The 15,767-nt window shown below is 43.8% G+C and overlaps 1 long non-coding RNA gene across 16 annotated transcripts in view; it reads left to right on the top strand.

Annotated features, from left to right (window-relative positions):
• The window catches only part of LOC121105805, a 222,099-nt gene that overhangs the window by 170,403 nt on the left and 35,929 nt on the right, over positions 1-15,767 (top strand). The gene's annotated exons all lie outside the window — the stretch shown is intronic.

Raw genomic sequence — 15,767 nt, forward strand, 5'->3', positions numbered from 1 at the left:
GAGCAAAACAAGGAGTTCTGTTGTCGACCTGTTGACTTTGAGATGGCTGTTAGAATTCTCATGGAGGTGTTGGGTAGACGGGTGGGTATTGAAGCCCGTAATTCAGGAGAGAGGTCTGAGGTAGAGATACCAGCATGTGGATGGCATCTAAATCGTTACTTCTCCAGCCGTTCCTAGAATGCTACTTAATCCATCAATTGAGATTTTTATTTTAGAATTTTTTTTTTCCTTCTTAAAGCTTCTATTTGTTTTTGGTTTTTTTTTTCCAATCTGCCTGGTAACTTTGCTGCAGTGTGACTTGTAAAAGCGTAAATGAGAATATGAGCTTCAAAGAAAATAGGGGGAAAAGTATTTTACAAACTTGGTAGTGTATAAGTTATTTGCAAATGCAGTGAGTTGCAAATGAAACCATGTATATATAAGTTTGCTTTGTAATCCAGAAGAATACATGTTTAATTTTACTTGATTTTACTGCTTTGTTAACTTGTAGCTAAAAGCTAATGTTCACCTCCCCAGTACAAGTATTAACTCATGTAATCTTCACACCCACCTGTGTGACCAGTCGATACGATTTGTACCTGTTTTACGGATGAGAAAACTAAAGCTCACAAATGGTAAACCCGGGATTCAGATCCACAGAGTTGGCACCTAAAAGCCGTGCTCTTGGCTACTTACTATGTTGGACTGCCCCTCTTTTAAATAAGTTTCACCCAATTTCTTCAGCTTTAAGAGTTAAAAAAAATGTAGGGTCATTTTTCAGGGTGGCCACTTTGATCCCAGCTACAAAAATGGCGCTCTGGGCAGTCGCCCCCTAGCAAAGGGCTTTGTCTGTACTGACTTAGTTTCACCATTGAACCTGGCCTCAGACCTCACAGTGCACTGCCCACCTCCCAAGTGTCCATTCTGTGCCTGTTGAATATGATGTCTACTTGATTTAAGGGATTTGCCCGAAGCCACCCAGTGAGTCAGTAGTGGGCCACGGACTAGAATCTGGGTCTCCTGCCTTTCAAGCATCACATTTGTTTGGTATTAATAAACCATATTTCTCCAGGGGATCTGGCAGAAATTTGAAAGTGCTTAATTTTACTGCAGTAAATACTAAGAATCCTTTTTAAAGCAAGGAAGCCAAGCCCTAGCCAGGGAAAACACGATTTGCTCTGGGGGCCTTTGACAAACCCACATTGGCACTAGGATTAATTATAGATCGTTGGCTTCGAGTCCATCTCCCACTGGGGCTTGCTGAAGGGGTTAAGACCAGGAAATACTCTTACACACGAAGCTGGAACGCACGATGTCCTACCCACAGAGTGAGCAAGTCATAGCTGATTGCCATCAGGAGGGCGTGATGGCGAAGGTTACATTCCTAGGACATGGGTGATAACAGGTCAGGGCCCAGGTGAATTAGCCCAGCTGTCAGGAGGGAGACCTCTCTGCCTTTCTTGCTGCGTGACTGGGGCCGTGCAGGTAGCTCCCTGGGTTTGTGAGGGGGCCGTATTTTCTAAAGCCATGTCAGTCAAGGAAAAGATGTAGGCATCCAGGAGAAGGAAGACAGGTGTCTGAATTATAAACGACTTGAGTGCAGAAAGTACAGGGAGTGATTTATTACTTTTGTCACCAGAAGAATGCTAGACGTACTGTGGACCCTCAGCTAGTAACATATGTTGATAAGCTGATGGGGAAGCAACTGAGGGAAAGGTTCAGCACGATGAGAGGCTGGTCTGACCACATGCGGGTCGGAGCTGGGTTTGGATGTATTTTTCACAAGGAAGATGATCACAGGAGACCCACAATACTGAGATGCAAAAGGCACGTGTTAGTTTGGTTAATTCTCACGATTCCCAGGGCGGCCACTGAGGATGCAAGTTTATGTTTGTCTTCTGCCTCAACAGGAGGGCTTTACGCAGGTGTGACAGAAACAGGGCAGATGGGGGCTGCTCTCAGGTCAGCAGATTAAATTTCCTGCCGTAACTGTTCCTGGACAAGATGCTTCGAAACCATACTGGTCTCTTTGGACCTTCGTTCCCTCAGAAAAAGTCAGTGTTCACACTTTGTCTGCGGGGCACGGGATTCTGCCACTTCTGCAGCCCGTGTCCCTTGCAGAGACTGAGCAGGGAGGCCCGCAGGGAGTCGTGCGCAGCCTTTAAAAGCTGGGGCTGTGTGAGCTTGGGCAAGTCCTTATCTGTCCTGTGTGGATGACAGTGCCCGTTGTGGGATACATTGTCTGAGGAACACCTCGGGCGCTCCCTCCCCAAGCCAGGCGATCGGGGCTCATGAGAATCCTGTCAGTGACACACCTGCCTTCCTGGCTGTCGGGTCTGAGGTTGCCCTGACCCCATGACCCTGCTTATTACTGGCACATGGTTTCTTCATGGACTGGTGTCCTTTTACCAGAAACTACATTGTTACGTGAGTGGTAAAAATGAGAAGGGTTTTTTGAGAACTAGTTCTTCCTTGTACATAAACATGTCCAAAGTTAAAAGTGAGGCTTCGTGTTTCCAAGATACGTTGAATGAATAAAAAAGAAAGAAATGCTGGACCTTTATCACAATCCTTAAACCATCCACTCAGAGAAAGGGCTTCACGTTTGTAAACAGGTAATTGAAAAGGTCAGTAAGCGGAAGTACGTGCTTCAGTGGCTGTTGCATAGACCCAACACAAAAGATCTAGAAGCGAATTATTCCTCACTTTCATGCCTCTGTGTCAAAAGTAATAATTTAATTTAATGTTAAAAGATGATTTGAGGTGGGGCGCCTGGGTGGCTCAGCCGTTAAGCGTCTGCCTGCAGCTCAGGTCATGGTCTCAGGGTCCTGGGATCGAGCCCCGAGTCGGGCTCCCTGCTCGCAGGGAGCTTGCTTCTCCCTCTCCTCCCTGCTTGTGCTCTCTCTCACTCTCTCAAATAAATAAATAAAACCTTAAAAAAAAAAAAAAAGATGACTTGAGGTAATGAGACTTGATGAGGGTATAGTTACAAAGAATTTTAAATTCTGTGAATGTAACATCTGATGAAACCGTGGAAGGCCTCCGTCTGTTTACCAAAACCAGCATAGCTGCTGCTGGCACGTCGTCTTCCCTCGCTTTTCCTGCTGCTTCTCTCTTCTTCCTTTCCTCCCCCCTCCTCCCCTCCCTCCCTCCATGCATCCGCAGTGTTGATACAAGGCTAACACGGACATTAATCCTGCCTTCATGGAATGTACAGCTAGCGGAAGGAGCAGGGAGCTTGTGGAAGCATACAAGGCAGCTGCAGGGTATGATGCGCCCTGACGGGAAAGAACACATCCAGTGAAGAATCTGGATTAACACCTGCCTATAACGCTCCGCGTACATGCTCAGAAACTAAGGACGACAGAGCTGTTCCGTTGTTGCCTTTTAGAGGGTAGATTTGTGAGCATAAAGACCTTGGTATTATAAAGTATCTAGTACAGAATCCCTCTTGGACACTAGTATTAGGAGTTTGTTTTCACATAGGTGGAGCACAGCTAGGTAGGTAGATACATTGATGCATAGATACGTAGAGTACGTAGGGACATCCCTACTTATGTAGAAAGTTTTTTCTAACGAGCGCAAGTGACAGTCTGTGAAAACGAATTTCTCACATGTGCATTACAGGATCGGGTGACGACTGTTGGTGGAGTTAGGATAGACTGGAGGAGAAAAATCTTTCTGAATTTTAATTTTGCAGATACAGTTAGAGCTAGGATATGCATATTCTCTGTCACTTTTCAAAGGGGGATTGGAAAAGGGAGAGGTCATTTCTAGCTGTCGGTTCGAAGGAAAATTTGGAGAGACATCCCATCAGTGTCCTTGGACTGAAAACAGGGATCAGGTCTGCAGTTCGTTGCAAGACTCAGTGGGCAAGAGAGTGTGGACATGAGGAAGCCGCCAGCCCTGAAGGTGGCCGGCCACCCTGGAAGGCAGGTCGGTGGGGGGAGCTCAGCGTTCACCTCTTAACGTAGGTGCTTCTGCGCCTGTACTGGGGGCTGCGTGTCCAGTTTCCTCTCCCTCGAAAAGGCGGCTGTGGACTCAGGTTCTCCCCAGTCCTGAACATCCGCTAAAACAAGCGAAAGCAGGGCCTTCAGCTCAGGTCATGTGTCTGGTGTCTGTAAATTCTCAGGCTCTGTCTTTGAGGCCCCTGGGAACAAATGTTGTCTCTTGTTCTTTGGCCTCCCGACTAAGCGCAGCCAGGGTTTTTAAACCCACTAATTCTTAAAGATTTCCTAACAGAGGAGCACATTAGAGCAGAAACCTATTAAAGCTGAAAATTATCTTCAAAATTACTCTTTCTCATTAGGAGTGGAACACGAGATCATTGAAAGTTTATTCACGTTTGTGATTGATCCTGCATTTAAATAATTTAAAGATGAATACCTCATTTTAATAATAGTTCACTTCACTGTCCTTATCACCACCATCGTTTCCATGAGGTTCTAGGTCCTTTGTGAGCAAATTAAATACGGTGCTTTCTTTATGACATGCATTAAATCTAGATCCCGATGATATTTGGCACCTCCTAAATACCCAGATGGGCACAGCGCTTGCCTTGAAGTGAAGACGTGCATAGGGTTTTAATCACGTCATGTTTTATTTTTTCCTCTTTTAAATATCGCCTTTTCAATAGTTGCTCCTTAATGAATGACTGACTGTTTACTGTGGTTTATAACCAGGAATTTGAACATTAGAAAATTCTAATCAAGATACAGATGGCAAAAAATTATTTTTCCCTCTCATTCTCTCGTCCTTTACGTTAGACAGAAATAAATAGTCTTCCTTAAGTTTGAGAAATCTCTTCATTCTCTTCCTGAAAACTTAAGTTTAATAAATCAGAGGAGATTTAATTACGGTTCTTTAATCATAAAGAGCTCTTACAAAATAAAAACACAGGTAGGGCTAGAGTAAGTTTCATCTCTTGGTATCACCAGCATTTGGAAAAAAATACATAGGTAAAAAGTAATGTTTGCTGCATCTTCTCCATTATTTAATCACTGAACATACTGGGAGTTTTTTAACTGGCAGTGAGAGACAGAGTTTGTTATCTACCCAGGTAAGATCACTTGAGTCCCAACACCAGCTTCCAGAACAGGCCTGAGACACCTGTAGAGGGTGAGGGTTGCTCAGGAGAGCCCGGAGGCAGAATGGTGGTGGTATTGTTGTAGGGATCTCAAATGAGAGTTGGAGATCAGAATTTTACCCTCTTTTACCTTTGAAAGTAAGTAAGTCTTTGTAGCAGATTATTCTCTTGAAACAGGATTGACCCAGTGGCCACATTAGGAGTGCGGCTCATCTTAATTAAGAAACGAAAAAGCTGACAAAAGGGGCTAGGTAGCTCTGAAATGTTGTTCCTTCTGCTGAACTGCTTTTCCAGATACGAGCACAGAAGTCATGGGAGCAGGTGTTCCCATTGCTCTCCGTATGCTGTGCTCCGCCATGCATCATGCACACACACACACACACACACACACACACACACACACCCTCAGAACCAACCCCTCAGCCCTTGGTTTTCCAGCTTCATCTGTCCCGAAGGACCCCAAGCACTGTGGATTTAGGCTAGGACTTGGGCTTGGTGAGAGCTGTTGGTGCTGCCAAGGCAGAGGACTGACCGTAGGCAAGGCTGTGGCAGCAGAAGACTGTTCTGTGTTCATGAAAGCAGTGGAGTGATGCTCTCAGATCCTGTCTGCACATTGCCTGGTACGTCTGTAGTTAGCATTGCATTTATACTGGAAATAAATGATCCTGACACTCACGTAGCTAAATATAATTTATAATTTTGATGTGAGGTTGAAACATGAAAGATCATGCTTTTCAAAGTGCTCCAAGGACTAACAGAGACAACTCATTTTAAATAACGGTGAGTTGAACTGCCAGCATTTGAACAGCATTCACCATTTGTCCAAACACCTGCAGTTGGGTACTAATGTGCGTGTTTAATTGCTTGAACTTAAATTATAAAATCCCCAAAAGGGTATTTTTATCCCAGAACACAGGACAAGTCTCTTGCAAGGACTGTCTGCCTACTCTCACAAGCTCCTTGAATTTCCCAGGACTTAACACGCCTCTTAGAAGAGTTCTGTTTTGATATTCAGGGAAAGCGCAGATGTCCGCACCATCAGCAGAATCACTGCAGACATCCCCTGGGAAGTCTACTCTGTCCGAAACACATGGAATTTTCTTGAAGGTGATGATTAGCGTGGCCAAAGGTCTCTTTCCTCAGCCCAGAGGCTGCCTTTACTTTTAAGCATCAGCCCTTCACCTCTGCTTGTGCCGACTCTCTGCGGCCAGAGAAGAAACCAGAATGAGATTAAAGCAGCCCTACAACTGAGCCGAGCGCTCTTGGCCTGCGCCTTGTTATCTGTCCCTCCAGTGGTTCCTTGCTGTTGTGACGTCAAGGCCGCCATTCAAAGCAGAGAAAAAGGAAACCGTGGCCTCTCTTCGCATCAGTAGCCCGGACAAGCTGTTGTTTCTCAGGCATCCAAAACGCTCTCTGTCTGGCAGGGCTGTGCATTCCATGCCTGGGTGACCTGGTTAAATGGAGGAAACCAAATGCTCTCTGCTGGATGCTCTCCAAAACAAGCATTGCGCCCTGAGCTTCTGAAGCACGGGCCTCACTGCTTCCAAGGACTGAATGCAGGTGCGGCATTGCTCCACGCCGCCTGCTTGTGTCTTCAGCTTCTGCTTTGTCTTAAGAGAGAGAATGTCCTCATCAGTGGCCTGCGGTGATACACCCTGCAACAACGCCATCGTGCCGCCTTTGGGGTCAGTGCTAGAAAATCCCTTTTGGAAAGCCAGTCCTGTGTTAAGCATCTTTCGGAATCCTAAGAGTTCAGAACTAGTGAATTGCCCCCTCTTCTTTCCCATCCCACTTCTGCTCACTCCATTCCTGAGTTTCAGATTGCTGAAATCTCGAAAGGCTGTTGTGTATACTTACATCTGAATTTTGCACTGTGCGTTATTGAGTTTCTAGATGGGCCTGGCCTATAGGAAAAAGAGTCTCTACCGTGCTGTGTAGATCACAGGCTCGTGGTTTTTCTTAATGAAGAGTAACACCTTTTGCTTTTCAGAGGGAAGGAGCTATAAAGAGAACTGCAGTCTCTTTAGGAACAGGCCGAGATCCCTACAGCAGACAACAATTTTGCAAGGTGAAAAGCTCACCAACAGTGTTCTGATTGCTTACGGTCAGAGTTTACCAATTTGAGACTCAGTCTTCGGAGGGCATGCTTTCTTGGGTCTCTTTCTGGCATGGGAGACATTATTTTATTAGATTCTTGGAAGGGGACATTATAGTCACTAGAAAAAGCACAATAATCACACTTTGTTTCCAGAGTCGTCTTGGTTAAGTCATATGCATTTGAAGTTTTATAGTATAAATCCCATTAAGTCATTCTCAAAATAGCCCTTTTCTGAACCTTTGATTGAAGGATATTTGCAGGAACCAAAACCATTTAGTTGTATTTTTTTCCTCATCGTAAGTGTACTCTTTAATCCCCATCCCCTATTTCCTCCCTCCCCCCACCCACCTCCCCTCTGGTGACCATCAGTTTGTTCTCCATAGTTAAAAGTCTGTTTCTTGCTTTGTCTCTTTATCTCTTTTTCCTTTGCTCTTTTGTTTTGTTTCTTAAATTCCACATATGAGTGAGATCATATGGTATTTGTCTTTCTCTGACTGACTTATTTCACTTAGCATAATACTCTCTAGATCTGTCCGTGTTGTTGCAGATGGCAAGATTTCATTCTTTTTATGGCTGAATAATATTCCATTGTGTGTATATACACACACACACATATACATACACACACACATATATATGCCACCTCTTCTTTATCCACGCTTGGGCTGCTTCCATAATTTGGCTCTTACAAATAATGCTGCAATAAACATAGGTGTGTGTATCCCTTTGAATTAGTGTTTTTGTATTTTTTGGCTAAATGCCCAGTAGTGTGATTACCGGGTCATAGGGTGGTTCTATTTTTAATATTTTGAGGAACCTCCATATGGTTTTCCATGGTGGCTGCACCAGTTTGCATTTCCACCAACGGGGCACATGGGTTACTTTTTCTCTACATCCTTGCCAACACTTGCTGTTTCTTGTGCAAAACCATTTAGTTCTATATATGAGTATATATGCACATTTTATGTTGGGAAGGATCTTGATACAGTGGGCCTTTTCAAAGTGAAGTCTTATAAGACAAAATTCTTCCAGATTATATAAACTCTTGTCTTCTGGGGGGGAAAAAAAGTAGAGATCATCAGGAAACTGGAGAGAGATGGAATGGTTGTAGTGAGTCTTGTAAAGTTGGGATTTGCACAAGTTCGCTGGACTGCAGTCTGGTTTTGCTAGACAGTCAGACTTGCCACATTTGTGCCCCCATAGATACAGTGGTGGAGCTGATGAGCACGGCTTCCTCGTGGGCGCTTTGGACCAGGTGAGCCTGAGAATCGCCAAGTGAGAGGAAAACTAGGACATTACTTTTCGTTTATGGACCGGAAAACTAGTCGGGTGTTTTTTTTTGTCGACAACCATTTGCCTATCAGTAATTCTTTCATTCTTCCTTTTACTGCCATTTCAGAAGGTCTTTATTATCTGAAGATAACTGGTACCAGAAAACTAAGAGCATCAACTTCAGATGAATCAAACATTTAAAACAAACAGTAAAAAATTTTTAAGAGATTTTATTAGGACTAAGTCTTGAAAAGTTAAGAAGTTGAATCTAAGTTTGGTTTACATTATAGAACAGAAATTTGGGATATGACTCATCGGTATGTTATTTCTTAGAACAAAGATTGGATGGCGAGTTCTGTGGCAGAATCAGAATGATTTTGGTGAGAGCATTCACATTTTCCCCAAGGGCTTCTCGTAGTCTTTGGATATAGAGACCATTCTCTTGACGAGACTACCGCTCATGAGATCGTCTCTGTTCACTTTGACTTCCTCTGTTGTTAACTGTTGAGCAAGTTAGCTGTCACAAGTGAACTACGCTGCATTTGCGCATATATTCTGTGGTACTTAGCAGCCTAAAAAGGGAGCAAGGTGGATGCTGGTGTTGAGGACGAAGCATTAGGTGATCACTTTATTTGTCAGTGTTTTTATATTATGATGACCTGTGCTTCCGTGTACAGCCCGGTCACTCCAGGGACTCAGAGAAATTAATTAGGGGAGACACCCCCTCATATGATGTTATAGTTAAAGCGCTCAGCGGGTGCCAGGAGGGCACAGTCGCTTAAGCATCTGACTCTTGGTTTGAGCTCGGGTCATCATCTCAGGGTCATGGGGTGGAAGCCTGTAGTCAAATCAGGCTCCGCACTCAGCAGGCAGTCTGCTTGAGATTCTCTTTCTCCCTCTGCCCCTCCCGCCCTGCACTCTCTCAGATACATATATAAATAAATGTTAAAAAATAAAGCACCCAGTATGGCTTAGTAGGCTTGATAATCAACCCAGTGTAGGTTTGTGTGTACTTTCCTGGCACGTAACGAGGTTATGTAACCTTGGGTAAGTTATTCATAGAACCTCAGGTTCTTGATGTAAAATGTAGAGTAATAAAACCAACCTTTCAGAATGGCCATGGGACTTAGAACCCGTGTGTATAAAAATATATGAAAATCCTGGATAATACTTTGTGCGTGCAACTCAAGAAATGACCCCTGTTAAGGTTCCTGTTGCTTTGTGTGGTGCCTTCCAGTTTGTAGAAGACTTTCGCGTTTAATTCAGGCTGAAGAACTTAAATTTTAGCAAAATCACTAAAGATTTTTAAGGTGTGCAGTGATCCGAGGAAGCTAAATTTCAGAAGATCATATTTGGTGACTCTGTACTTGATGGATTATACCCTATGATTTATTTTCTTCATGCTGTAGATGGGAACACTGCGGTCTAAGGAAATTACACAATTTTCTCAGGATCACATGGCTTGTATCTGGCAGACCTGAACCCAGAGCCCCATCTTCTCACTCTTTACTGTGTTTTTCCATCCTGTAGTTGCTCATTGGCAAGGGAACCCATTACAGAGGCCATCATGCTTGTCCAGGAACAAAGTGATAAAGGTCACCATGTTTATTGGTAGTGGGAGAGGGAGGGGGAAGACTTTGAAAATGGGTGCTGCTTATTCTTGGCTCCATGAAGAAGGGAGTCAAACTGAACTTGCAAACCTGGCTGGATGGCTATACAATTAAAGTAAAATAAGTAGAATGTGTTGGTTTTGTTGTTTCCTGGTGAGTTTAAAGGAATTGCCCTGTCCGGGTGGAAATACGTAGGATTCAAAGTAGGAGAAAATGCCAACGCTGAAGAAATAAATTTGAGACTTTTAAATTCCAAGGAAGGTGCATTGAAACCGTTGTACTACGTATAAGTTATATGCACCTGTTCTTCGTGACATAGTCCCAGTTCAAGACCAGGCCACACTGTTGCATTGTAAATCAGCGACCCTCGTACCTTCATCAGCAGGAAGAGTTGTCCCCATAGATTCTTCTGCATTTGTGTGTTTGTTTTGTTGTATGGATCCTGCTGTGGCACTGAGAGACAGACTTTGCCGGGCCCTGTTTTGTAAACAAATCTGTTCGTGCACACTTTTCTTCTATCATTGTGTGTATGCAACTGGCTCTGCTTTTCCCTCCAACGACACGGAAGCCTAGGAATTTAGAAGCTTGTTTTCTTTTAGAAGTATGAAGGCATCAAAGAAAAATGTGCACGTGCATTTAAAGTGTGCACATCTACCCTGTGTAAGGTTTTGAATCTTCCTGATTTGAGCTCCAGGCCAGGAACTCTGCAAGGACATTGCAGCCCAGTACCCACACAGCACCTCTGAGAGACATCCTTAGTTGCCACAAAACTATTGATTAAGCTCAGTAAATAAAGAAGGCTCTCTTTACGCTTAAAGTTCATTCTGTGGGCCATAAATGGGATTAGTCACCCAAGACGATAATATATAATACTGGTTTATAGAAAGGATGATTCGTCCCTTGCTTAGATTGGAATATGAACTTAAATAGTATATATTCATACGGTCACTTCCTACCTGTAGTTTTTTGGCATGTTTTATTTAATATTCCAGCAAAGGTCAAGTTTTTATGACAGGAAGTATGTGAATGGTTATGATAGGAGCAAATAACATTTGACTTTATGATTATAGTACAGGAAGTAGCTTTTCACGCCAAGTAAGTCTTTGGGGGGAAAAATGCTGGCTTATAAATCTAACGTACGTAGATTTCCCAGAGTCTTTGCTGTCCGAAATGGAAATCACACCAGAATGTGGTCTTATTTCTTTCTCTTCTTAACTTCTCTTGTCAACAGATGTCTTTGTTTTAGGAATAGGCATTTTCAGTATTTCGGTGTGACCCAACATGCTGTGGAACCATTCAGAAAGTTCTGAGTAAATGTAATAGGGCCAGACTTCATAGAGTATATAGCATGAAAAGCCTTGAAGACCCTGAATAGGAAATTTCTGTTTCCTTGAAGAGTAAATGACTAAATCATCATTTACCACCGAAGCAGAGGGGTCCCCCAGCTTCTCCTACTCTTGTGGCCACGTTTCAGTGAGCGTGTAGGAAAGACAATTTGTTTAACATCAAAGAGTCTGCATATGAGCTAGTTTAAAGAAGGAGAACAATTGGGTAGAACTTCAGTTATGTTCCTCATAGGCAGACCTTCAGTGGAGGCTTTGTTTTTCCCTGACTTAAATTAATAATAATAATAATAATAATAATAGAAAGAAAATATTTTTTCCCTCATCTTTCTCTTTTCTTCCTAAAGCCTGAGGAGTTTGCAGTAAGAAGAAAGTTTGTAACTGACGCTTGTTTTGAGAATCAGTATCACACACTCACGCATCTCATGAATGAGTGGAGGCCAAGCCGTCAGATGAAAATGCCCGAGAAGTGTCTCATAGTTGCACGTGCACCGCCAGCCCCCGTGGGCTGGACACAGCACCGCTCTGGGAGTTAACTGGATGGAGATTCAAGCTTTAACCATGTGACCATGAGCCTCCCTTAACTGCACGGATTGAAAACATGGTTCCTAAATACTTTCTACCCCTAAGCTGAGTATCGCAGGTTTTGCAAAGTAGTTTGCAGATATACGAAGCTGTTCTCAAAGAACACACAAACGTGTTAGCGTTACCGGGGCTTAGTTATCATTAATTTCCTTTAAATTCTGCAGAGAAAATATTTGCATGTGGCGTGATGAAAAGTCTGCCTCGAGGTATAGCTTACTGGGTAGTTTTCTGAGTGCTATGTTCCTCCCCACTGGCAGTGATCGGCACACGTGCCGACGGAAGGCTCCGGAGCAGAGTGGCCAGCATCAGGTTCCCTGGTTTTGAATCCTGGCCTCACTGCCTACTGATTGCATGACCCTGGTCAAGTCCTTAAACTCCCCAGGGCTCAGTTTCCTTGTCTGTAGGCTGGGGATAGTAATGGAATTTGGGGTCTCGGTGAAAATTCAGTGAGTAGGTTTGTGTCCAGCTCCTGGTAGTGTCTGAGCCAGCCCGGCCTGTCATTTTGCTCTTACCACTGATGATTAAACTGCTTAAAAGAGGTTGGGTGATCTGGGCCAGAGCAAAGCGTAGCCAAAGGAAGAGCCGGAACTCAAACATGGGCCCTCTGACTACCTGCAGTTTGGTGCTCGTCCCACGTGAGGCCACGCCCCCCCTTTCTATAAAAGTGCCACTAGAGAGTGCACTCCTTTGCATTGCTTAAAAGAAAACTTTGAGTCAAGTTGAACATAAAGAACGTTTGTCCCAGAGTTTTATTTTGTCTGGGGAGAACAGGAGTGGGGGTGGGGGATGGCGGGCCCAGAGGTCTGGAGAGGGAACACGGGACAGCAGCCTGCAGCAAGACCTGGAGAGTCTCTGTAATTCAGTCACGTTCAAAATACCCAACCTGAGAGGTCACCCTCTCAGGCCCCACAATGCACAGGCTGTCCTAACGGGCAGCAGCTTCTTGGCGGTGGCCACATCTGTTGGGTTCGTGTTCTATGTGTTGCCCCCCACCCAAGCATGTGTTTCATGATCTTCATTCTGCATTGCTCTGCTTTTCCTTTCTCTTCTTAAAATGTCTGCATTGGCCACACAGGCCTTAAGAGAGGAACTTGCCTATAAAGCACGGTCTGAAACAGGAACAAAGAGCACAGAAGCTTTGAGACCTGCGGGCATGTGTGTGACCATGACCCAGTGGGAGAGAGAAGCCGACTTTTTAGTAAGTGAGGAAATTAGATATACTAATACTTGAGTAGTTGTCAGGCCTCTGATCATTGCTTTCCTTTCGCCAAGCTCAGAGCAACAGGATTTTTTGAAACTCTGGATACTTAAAATTGCTCTCCCTGTAATAGATAGGTTCCTGTTCTTTTGACATTTTATAGAATGTTCCTTTAGCCATTGAGGGGGTTCATAAGGTCTGGGAGTGAGGGCAGAAGGACGACTGTTGTGTGGTGTTGTTGGTGTGAATTAAATTCTTAACACCAATTATCGATGCCGTTTTGACTCATTCTCAATTTGAAGATTATGTGCCTCTCATGCGAGTGGTTCCCATACTGTTCTTTTTAAAATACCGGTTTGGCGAAGATAATAAAAACATATCACATTGGTGAAAGTTTCCTTCCATAGCATTAAATATAGATGGCTTTATTAAAAATTTTCACATGTATTCTTCATGTTTACCTTGAGCATTCAAAGATGAGAAATAGAGGAGTCGGGGTAAAAGTGGCAGAGTGTTACCATGTCAGAAATCAAGGCCAGAAGCACCATGGCACAGCTGTGTGTCTGCATTGATTCATTGGTCTCTAGGCTTCCGCTCGCCCCGAGTGGAACTTATATTTTTCTCCTCCGACCTTCAGGAGCTCCCCCTCCCACCCTTTCCACCCAAGACAGAAGCACATTAGCAGCCTGGAAATAAAGGATGGGTTTTTTGTTTTTGTTTTTGTTTTTTTTAGGCTCCTCTTTCAGTAAAATGTTTACTAGTCCCCTCAGAAAATGAGCTCTGTCACCACTGATACTCTCTAAGGTGGGATAAAAGCAATCCTTCTCAATCTGTCCAGTTGTTAAGAAATTCTACTCTTCTCTGACATAAATGATCAGGTTTGGCCGACACCAAAGAAATACAAAAAGTCCTATTTTAGCCCTCCGTGGCCCGTTTTCAAAGGGTGCTCTGGTGTGAAAGCCACATGGCCACCCTGTGAATGTGACCGAGTCCTATAAATAACTGTTTTGCTGCCCCCATCACACACAAATCTGAAAAACTTCTTTCTTCTCGCAGACCCTGGGATTGGCACTCAGAGCCTGTCCTTCAGCGTCTCAGCGCCCAGAGGGAGAGACGATTTCCGTATTTGAAATTTGGGAACAAGTGAAAAGAACTCTCTCTTTCCTTGAAGGGTTAATGCTCTAACCAGCTTCGGATTGGTTCACTTGAATCCTAAAATTACTTTTCTGGTCACGCGCACTGAAGGTCTAAGCATTTGTGAAATGTCTTTTTTTTCTTCTTTCTCCTGATGCTGTTCTCTTGGCTGTCTTAATTACACGGGGGTTGAGAAACCAAATTAAAATTAGGCGTGGCTGGTAAACAGTGATCACGTTGCATGCTTTTAGTTTTGCTTGTTGGAGTTACTTCTCCCTGTGTTGCTTGCCTCCCCACTTTTTTTTTTTTTTCCAAAGGAAATATCATAAGCTCTTTTAGAAATACTCACAGGAAGTGAGTATCCATATGCTGGTTACTCGCCAGCGACTGAGCGTTGACAGGTGGAGAATACGGCTGCAGCCCTCCCAGATTTATTTGCACATTTCCACCAGAGCAGAGGATTAATTCAGGGTGTATAGACCAAAGGGGTTTTTGTATCGCGAGGGAGTTAGAAGAGGAAATTGGTCATTGCGTGTCATCTTGAGGGACGGTGATTCAGGGAGCCGTGATGGGGTCAGCAAGGCACGTGGCTGCTGTGTCTGAGGATTCTGTGCTCACTGCTCCGAGGGCAGGCTGCCTTCTAAAAATGAATGCTCCCTCCACCGCCAGCAACGATTCTTTCGCAGTGAATCACTTCCAGAAATGAATAGCCACAGTTTTTTTGGAATGAACGTTGTGAAATCCCTCGCTTATAATGGCAGGTTTTCAGTTGGTGGTTTTATCAGAATTTCTCAAGATCAAAACGAAACCTCCTCTTTAAAAGGAAAGAAAGTACTCTCGATACAGAAAGCAAAAGTATTTCCAGTCTCCTAATGAAGAACTGTCACAGAAGATCTCTGTACCTGTATTTAGAGACACATGTCCGTGTATTTTCCTGAATGTGTGAGTTCTCAGAATTATGGATTCATTGCTGGTAGCTGGTGCTTTCCAGGGCAGAAGGTCGCTAACTACAAGAAATGTTCTCTCCGGTGAGTAGGTGGTAGATTCCGATGATTATTGCTAAACCAGTGTTCATGCTCTTGAGCTGTGGATTCAAAAGACTGCTAGCAAGCTCCTGAATACTTCTGCTTTATATGATTTCATGGATGGCACCACGGGACTCACAGCAGCCTGTGAAGGGTTTTTCAGAATGTGGATTGATTGAATAATCATTGCATTTTTTGGGTATAGCAGTCCTTTGGAGGAGGAAGGACGTTTTACAGAGGGAATCGGTTTGCGAGGGGCTTTTCCAGGTACAGTTACTGCTCTTCTATATTTAACGTATCACTCTGTCATCTTACGAAAGAGAAGTAAATGACTACACGGTCTCAACAGAGAAAAAGTTGTGCCAACTCTTTTTAAATGAAGAGACTTCACCCATATCTTCCTCCTAACTGGATTTTTGTCCTAAATATTCACAAGG

The sequence above is a fragment of the Ursus maritimus genome, unplaced genomic scaffold, assembly GCF_017311325.1.
Source record: "Ursus maritimus isolate PB19 unplaced genomic scaffold, ASM1731132v1 scaffold_3, whole genome shotgun sequence".
Lineage (NCBI taxonomy): Eukaryota > Metazoa > Chordata > Mammalia > Carnivora > Ursidae > Ursus > Ursus maritimus.